The sequence below is a fragment of the Dipodomys spectabilis genome, unplaced genomic scaffold (genome assembly GCF_019054845.1).
Source record: "Dipodomys spectabilis isolate Male_0828 unplaced genomic scaffold, ASM1905484v1 ptg000413l, whole genome shotgun sequence".
NCBI lineage: Eukaryota > Metazoa > Chordata > Mammalia > Rodentia > Heteromyidae > Dipodomys > Dipodomys spectabilis.
Window position 1 is genome coordinate 429,082 of NW_024871090.1, and position 8,838 is coordinate 437,919.

Sequence of the window (8,838 nt, forward strand, 5' to 3'; positions counted from 1 at the left end):
TAATTTACCTGTTAAAATGAGTAGTACAGAAACTAAAATATTTCTGGTGCTTGTCTGAAAAAGTATATTTTAAAATATTCTATATTGTGTGTTTGCATAATGTTCATAATTTATTTTCTTCTAGATATACTTTGAGTTCTATATTATTTTATAATATATAGGTTCATTAATGTGTCCTTTCCGATTGCATTCCATATAGAAACAGTTTGATCCCTTTTTTTCTAGGTCTTAATATTATTTTTCTTTGGGATAAAATGACAATGTTGTCTAATTTGAAAAATTTTGTAAAGTTTATGCTATGTAAACGCCTTTCTGAGGGGAAGATTTAATACACTGATGTCAAACTAAATTTAATTATATGAATTACATGTATTGTTACACGTGTAATTTTGTAATCAACTTTTTAATCACTTTTTTTCATTTCTTGCATCTGAAGAATGAAAAATATGGAATACTTTTCAAATTTTCATATTATCCTTGTGCAAGTGCCATGTTAATCTCTGTATTGTAATTTGAGTATACGTGCTGCTGAAGCATGTAGTATCCTCTAAATTTAATAGTTAATGATGGAATCTTTATGCAGGCTTATATCTATGGGTGCCTACTTGTAACAAGGAAACCTTATTGTTTCTAACAATGCTATTGATCTTATTCCCCTAAAATTCTGTGAATAGTGGAAAAAATTATATTGATTAGTCGATTGCTCACATTTGCAAACTTTTTTTGTCAATGAGTATCTTAAGTCTTTTTATTTGGAATTTGATCATACTCTCAATTATTTATAGATAGGTCCAAAGGTGATGGCTTTTTCAAGTACTTATTTATCCAGCTTTGTGGACCTAATGGATTCAAATTAAGAGTTGCTTAAGAGCTACTTCTAAACTTCTTCAGCTGACATTTTCCCAAATGACGTGTTACTGGAACAAATGTCTACCTGAGCCTTTACCCTTCTTCCATGTGGGAACAGACCAACCAGAATACCTTACCCTGACACCAAAGATTTTCTTACTAGAACAAAACTAATCTTGGTTACAAGAGATCATAGAGAGATGAACCGTTCAAACAGAACTGTTCAGACTAGAAGGTATTTTATCAAAATATAATTGTTTATTATACCTTCCATTTAAAAGTAGCTAAAGCCAAGAAGGTGAAAAAATTGTTCGTATGCATGATTATTTAATGTCCTGGCCTGTCTGTAAGTTCCTACCAGGAACTTACACTACTACCTTTTTATCACCAAATATTTTCATAGTTACAGGAGAAGTGCATATGTTTCTCCTCGTTATTAGGCATTAAATTGATAATGTTTTAATCACAGTGTTTCCTCTTGCCTCCACGCTGTAAATCTACAAATGATAAAGCTTTAGGTCTAACTCTATCAAACACTGAAGTAGAGATAATGGAATAATACTTTAAAACAGAGTTGCCTTTCATACAGTAACTACAACAGAACAATACAAAACGTGTGTCTTTTAATCATATTATATAGTTATATATTTTATATTTATATGTGCTGATTTTATATTTCACACAATGAAATTTACTAGAATTAGTTGATAATTTGACAAATAAATTGATATTTACTTCAATAAATAGAATTGGAATATAAATATTTAGGTTTCAAATATATATTAGACTAGAAAAAGTATCAATGCAATCTTTTTAGTATAAACTTGTGATACATTATAACTGTCCTTGGTCTTCTGAATCCACATGATAAAAAAACAATACTTTCTTCTAATCTGTAATGGATTTTACTCTGCTGCTCTGTTTATTGTTTTAACTTGCTTGTCCCAAACTGTTTTTGTCCATATTTCTGAAGCATTCTTACTGATTATGCCCAATTTTTGCTAAGATATCTAAAAAATATTATTCTTCTACAGTACCCATGGGTCCTAGGATCCCAGGGCCCAGTTACCTGCATCATCAGATAACAGGGGCAAGACTTTTCACCAAGGCCCATGCAACATATCAACACAAAGTAATTGAAGACCCATCTCAATTTCGCATTTCCTATATTTCAGGGCCCCAATTCCTTGAGATGCAGGAATTAGCAGTAAGCAATTGTGAAATGCAAGGCAACTTAAAATGAAGGATGAGATCACAAAATTTGAGAGAAAGTACTGTAATTCAAACATTCAACTTACAGATGACCAGCCCATACGAGTGAACAAGTTCACAAAGTGTCATAAGATTATTTTTAATACCCCTCACCTATGATTAATGAAAGATTTTATTACAACATAAGTGGGACAAAAAATAGTTCCTAGAAGGATAGATCTATAATTGGTCTACCAAAGCCCGAAAACTTGACTTAGAGGTCAAATGTAATTCAGAAAAACATTTGAAGCACTAAGGAGTGCTACAAAACACTGGGATTTCAGTACAACATGCTTCTGTGGTATAAAAATGTCACTCTCAAACCAATGATAATCTACATTTAATCTCCTGAAAGTATATTCCTTTTCAAATAAACTTTTTAAAATCACTTTCACAAAAATAACATTTGACAAGTTGATGATACTTAGTGACATTACAAGTTTTTCAAGTGTAGGGAGCAAGTTACAATAGAGTTGAATTATTTACACAGCACTAATGCCAAACATGTTCAACCATTCATTAAAGTGTAGAAATAGTACCACCCACAATTTGTGTTTTTCAGTAAGGGCCTTTCAGAAATGTGTTAAATATGTCAGCCTCCTAAATTTCAAACCCAAACGTTAGCTAATAAATTTCATCATTTAATAAGGTACATTTTAAAAAAATCACAAATAGTTGCCTTATCATATGTTACTTTATGTTTTCCCTCTGTCTAACATAGTAAGAAATATGACTTTAAGTCTTGAATATGTGTACTCATCAGAGATATTACAAACCTAATATCTGTCTTCTATTTCTATCACATTCCTATCTAGGAATAAATTTATTTTTCTTCTTTTTCCAAAACTTATAGGTAGTAGAAAATATTATTGCATGTAAAATAAAAGAATCACACCATTGTACAAAGCCATTTATAAAAATTCATAGTTAGGAATACATTCTAAGCCATTTTTTAACTTTCTTTTTGAATAAAGATTAATCTTCCAAACGGTTGAGAATAAAATCATGTTTAGGTGCTTCCCGTCTCCAGTCTTGCAAATTGTTGCTGCAGATGAATGAATTATGGAAATATAAGCTGACATCATTTCAAGAATATGCAGGATTGAAACTCCATGGAATGTATATAAATCTTTCAAAGTATTAATAGACAGTTTAACAGAATGACTATCAGGAAGTTGAAACCAAAGAGGAATTATAGTAAAGAAATAGAATGAATGAAAAATGAACAAGGGGCAAATACAGCTAGAATACTGAATGTATACACATGATGAAGGAAGTGGTAAATTGGAAATAAATCTTGGAGAAAGGGTTGGTTGAGAATGATAGAAGGAGTGACTCTGATCTAGGAGCATTGGACAATTAGATGCATATATTTAATTGTAACACAATTGCACAAACTTTTAAAATTCAGTTAAAAAACACAACAAGAAACAAAAACACACAAAAATCACAACCAAACAGCAATCTCTAGGGAGTATGAATATGACCACTCAAAATTTTAATCAGTTAATGAAGGGCAGTCTTGGGAAAAGCCAACAAAGCTGTTCAAAGAGGGAAGTTTGGGATAGGGGAGAATTTTGAACAGAATTAAATAGATTGTCTAAGGTTATAAATCACCTATATCTGCTGCATACAGTATCTTACTTCTATGAGTTTTCTGTCTGAACTAGATAATCCAGTCCTGAGACACACTTGGTAGCTTGTGAGGTAGAATGGAAGAAACAAGTTCAAGAACCCATTACTCCACTGGAGAGAAAACAATCCTCTATATTTTCTCTAATTTCTCTTCACTACTCTTTCTTCATACTTTTAAGTCAATTGATTTTGAATTATATTTTTCCTTCTTTCTTCTGGCAAAGTAATTGGTCAAAGTAATTTCATTAAATATTATTTGCCATTTTCTTCTTTCATGCTGTTTAATTGGCCAAGTGAGTCCATAAAACTTCCCTCTTGTATTTGGTTGCCATGAAACAACATCTATGTTAATAAGGAGAAATCTAATGTAAAACTTTGTCTCCAGAAAACAGTCCAAGAGGCTGTGATCACAAATATTTGGCTATATATTTTTTCTTTTACCTTGAAAGACTTCTTGTGTCTAAAGTGCCCACAAAAATAAGTACTCCATCACTTGTTGGTTCAATCAGAATTGTCTAACCTCAAAGATATATTTTGCTAACAAGATGCTTAGAGGAAACCAAAAAATACTGCACTTTTTATCTTCTCTCTTAAGATTCTCCTTAGATACCATATCAGGAACAGTGAAGTTATTCTATGCAAAATTATTTTAATAGATCATTTTTCTCTTGGTCTTGCATTTGTTCACCAAGATGTATGGAGGAGAATAGAGTTAAATCACCCATACCTTGGAAGAAAGTGTCTGTTACAAAAGGAAAATGCTTCTATGTCCTACTTCTATGTCCTACTCTTAGGTCTTGCCAGAGTTCCAATTAATCACAGCTTCTTGGCTTCTAGTCTAGTGAAGCTGAAGGACCATACGGGCTCCACCACTGCTACATCTTCATTATTTCTCTTTTAAAAGTCTTCAAGTTGCCTCATTTGGATGTGGAATGTATTTTCATGTCTTCATTCAATCAGTTCTGCATTGTAGTGAGCCAAATGGGCTCTGTAAAATCACTTTAGGGAGTAAAAATACTAACACAATTTACATCAAAAAGTTTTGGCCTCCCTTCACTGCTGAAGTCAATACGCTTAGCTAAGGCTTCTAAGAAAACTTTTATTATTAATTTTTCCATTTGCTCAATTCTTTTCTGAACTTTTTGGCATATGTAATAAAAGAAGTCTTCACTACCTCATATTAATAAGAATATTATTTTTTGTGAGCCACTTAGAAATGTGAAATCATTGGTTTGAAGTATCCAATCAAATTTTTTTCTGTGTTTCACTGCTTCATGTCCAAAGACATTGTGGAAAGTGTTACAAACAGAAATGTGTAATCCCAACACCTTCTTTCATTGTGGAGGGTACTTTCTCCCTAAATATTTTGACTCAAATTAACTTTTTAAGAGAATTACTGTTTGGTAATTAAAGGTAAATTCACAAATTTTGATGTCTTATATTTTTAAGAAATTTTAATTTAAATTCCAATACAACCTTCTTTCAAACAGTGATAATATAGTTCCTGGGTAAGGACAATTCCAAGGGAACCTACAGGATTTACAGCAAGGTATCTGAGGTTTGTTTGTTTAGTTTGAAAAAGAGCCATCTTCATCCACATTGCTCCCTCTCTACTAAGTCTCCTTGGATTTCTTTGCATGAAAGCCTATTCTTCCAGGCAATTTTAAATTTTCTTAATAGGCTGTTATTAAAAATTTTGAACTATTAAATTTTACCTGTCATAACTTTAAAACTGTTGAAAATCCTTTATCAGAACCGCAAATTCACCAATCCTAATTCCACCTTTACCATCAAAATGTTAACATGTTGTTTTCATGATATAGTATCCATGCAGCTATTATTTTCCAGTGGCTTTGTTATGCATATATGCAACCATATTAGCTGATGCTAAGCAAAATGAATTCCAAGATATGGAACCAGATTTTTTTTTTCATTTGTGATTGTTGTTTTTGATGAACTATGTGATTTCTATTTTCTTTGGGGTTTTCCCCTATGGTTTATCCCTGCTATATGGTGAGACAATGGTGAGCATAATGGTGAGACAAAGGACAAAAGGCAAACCAATGCAATAGCAATACTCACAAGACAATATGTTGGAAATGTACTTTACAACTTGTGAGGGGTGAAGGGGTGAAGGAAAACTGTGAGAAAAATGTGAGAGGGTTACTAAGTTTGAAAAGTTATGACTTAATACCTTACAATTACTGTAACCCCACTGTACATCATTTTGATAATAAAATTGAAAAAATAAGCTGCATAAAATATAATTTCACTGTATTGGAACAGTAAATAATATTCTTTATGTAGTAACATTTTAAAAATCAATACTATTTGGCATCTAATTTGAATTAATTACTCCTTCTTTATCAGAGGTTCATCAACTTGAATGTTATCCAACTAGACAATATTTTCACAATATACTTGCCAAATTTTTCAAAAAAGAATAAATTTAGTACTTTCTCATTCTAAAACAGAAAACAGGGTCTGGGAAGATGGCTCAGTGGTAGAGCGCTTGCCTTGCATTCTTGAGGCCCTGGGTTCGATTTCTCAGCACCACATAAGCAAAAATGAATAAAACCGGAAGTGGTGCTATGGCTCAAGTGGTAGAACGCTAGCCTTGAGCTGAAGAGCTGAGGGACAGCGCCCAGGCCCAGAGTTCAGGCCCCACGACTGGACCCAGTTTAATACTATGGAAACCCATAATTTTAAAAGTAAGTAAGTTTTTAAGAGGACAGAATATATATGTTCTTCAAAATTCCTATGACTAACAACTACTCATTTTTAAATTCTCAACATTCCTAAGAGATTCAAAACAGTACCTGTTTGCATGTTATGTAATTCTGCAATAGATGCAGTTTCCAATGGGGTGTTACAGATTGAGAAGTAAACAGAAAAATAGCCATATTCTTGTAGAGGATAAAACTGTGAAGCATGTGTAATAATTAATTCTTCAAGAGTAAGCAATTATTTATAAGGGTAAGATATTATGTCTATGACCATCAATCCCAAGATTTATGCCATAAAGTCATCCTAGCCCAACAGTTTCCAACTTGTAAGGGACACCTTAAAATTCCTTAATTCACATCATGAATACCTTATCTCTATTTTGAAAAAATACTACACCTCTGCTAATGTGACACCCTCCTTGCTCTGAAAAGAACACCACAATAAACTGAGCTGCATCATTTTTCCTCCACAGGTATTCTTGAGATCAGAACACTTGCAAATATTATTTATATTTAGACTTTTTTAACTATCATAGATATTCAGTATGCTAAGATAGGAAAATTATGATTCAAAGCCTTCCTAGGCAGGAAGGTTTCTTAGAATATTACCTCCAAAAAACTTCTCCGCAAAAGCCAGACTCAAGTGGCACTGAGGTTGAAGTGGTAGGGCAAGAGTCTTGAGCATAAACAGGATCAGAGACCCTGTCCATGCCAAGAGTTCAAGTTCTAGGATGAACCAAAAAAAAAAACAAAACAAAACTGAAAACAAATCCCAAACCTAGCATTTTTCTCCATGTATGCAGAGGCACGTAAATAAGGAAATGGCTTCCTGCGGTACATATAGGTAGAAGAAAGAAGATGTCACACAATTACTCTCTTCATACCATATTAAACCAAACCTTTAAAAATTGGTTTTTCTAAATGTATGAATTAATGTCATCCATTTTTGGCAACTCTGTCTAGATTATTCATATTAACATGGTATACATGAACTCTGCAAATTATCTATTAACTATGTTCTAATTATAACTGTCATGAAAGAATATCTAGGCAAATAGAATGCCAGAATTATTTGTGAATTTTTCAATTAATCCCTCTACTTTAAAAGAATTTTGTAGTATCCTATAGAATCTGAAATTACAAACAAACCCAAAAAATATATTTTAAATCTAAATTCTAATTTAACAAGGTCTACAAAGCCCTACATTAGACGAACTTTGCTGTTTCTCTAGACTTAAGCTTTTGTAATCCTTCAACATTTATTTGGAATCCAACAGAATGAGGGATGGGAATCATGAGCTATTTTGCATCTACGAATGTTCTGTAATGATGAGAGCATTTAAAACACAAGTGAGGATATGTATGAGGTGCATTCAATAGGAAACTTGACTTCTCAAAACATAATGACAAAATTAGGCCAAACTTCCAACGGTGTATTCCTTTCTTGTTGTTTGGTTTGTTTTACTGAGACAAATTATTCTACCTGGTCCAGGGAAGGTATCGTTATGTAATTCCACTCTCTAATCTCTTGTCTGAGTGCTAGAATTCCAGGCTTGTATCACATTGCCCTGCCATAGTTTTTTTTTATTTAATCTGGAAACAGACTCGAATTTCTGAACTTCTCCCATGATTTTATCCACTAGACTGACTGCTCAGACTGTGTATGTACTATTTTCAAAGGTGTTTTAAAATTTGACACAGGACAGGAACATTTTAAGATGCACCTACAGGCTTCCCTGATTCATTCCACCATGTATCCTATCCCGTTAAGAATGCTTGCTTGACTCTCTTACTATCTCTGGTCCCTACCTATGTAATATTCTCAACTTCTGGGGGAAAGTTCACTTGAAGGATTTCTAATATTAAAAGTTATCACTTGATTCTAGTTTTACTCAGGTCCTATTTTCTATTGTTTTCTAACTTTTCTACATATTCTGAGAGTTGTTTCATTTGTGTATTTTTGTGTGCACCTATAAGTGCCTCTGTGTGTACGGGTATGTTTGTATGTATGTTTGTATGCAAAGACCTAAAGCTGTAATTCAGCAATCTTGCTCGTGACTGGTATCCCAGCTTTGGCTGGTTAATTATAGGTAGTGTCTCAAAGCCTATACTGTCCAAGCTGGATGCAAATTGAACTTCCCAGACTCCTTTACATTCTTAGGTTTTATTTTTCCGGAAGTATCAACTTTTAAACTTAAAACACTTTTGTGAGTGTAAAGTCTAACTGTAGCCCAGATTTTTAACTCAAGAATTCATATAAAGATAGATGAACATATACATTACATATCCTGAGTGTACACTGTTAGAAATGTGATCATAAAACAAGTTGTTGTGAGATCTGAGGATTGGGGTTGAAAGCCAGCACGGGTATGAAAGT

At 32.9% G+C, this 8,838-nt stretch overlaps 1 pseudogene; it reads right to left on the reverse strand.

The window, feature by feature from the left end:
* Nucleotides 1–440: 440 nt before the first annotated feature.
* LOC122097090 lies at nucleotides 441–537 on the reverse strand (annotated as a pseudogene).
* Between the last annotated feature and the right edge of the window lie 8,301 nt (nucleotides 538–8,838).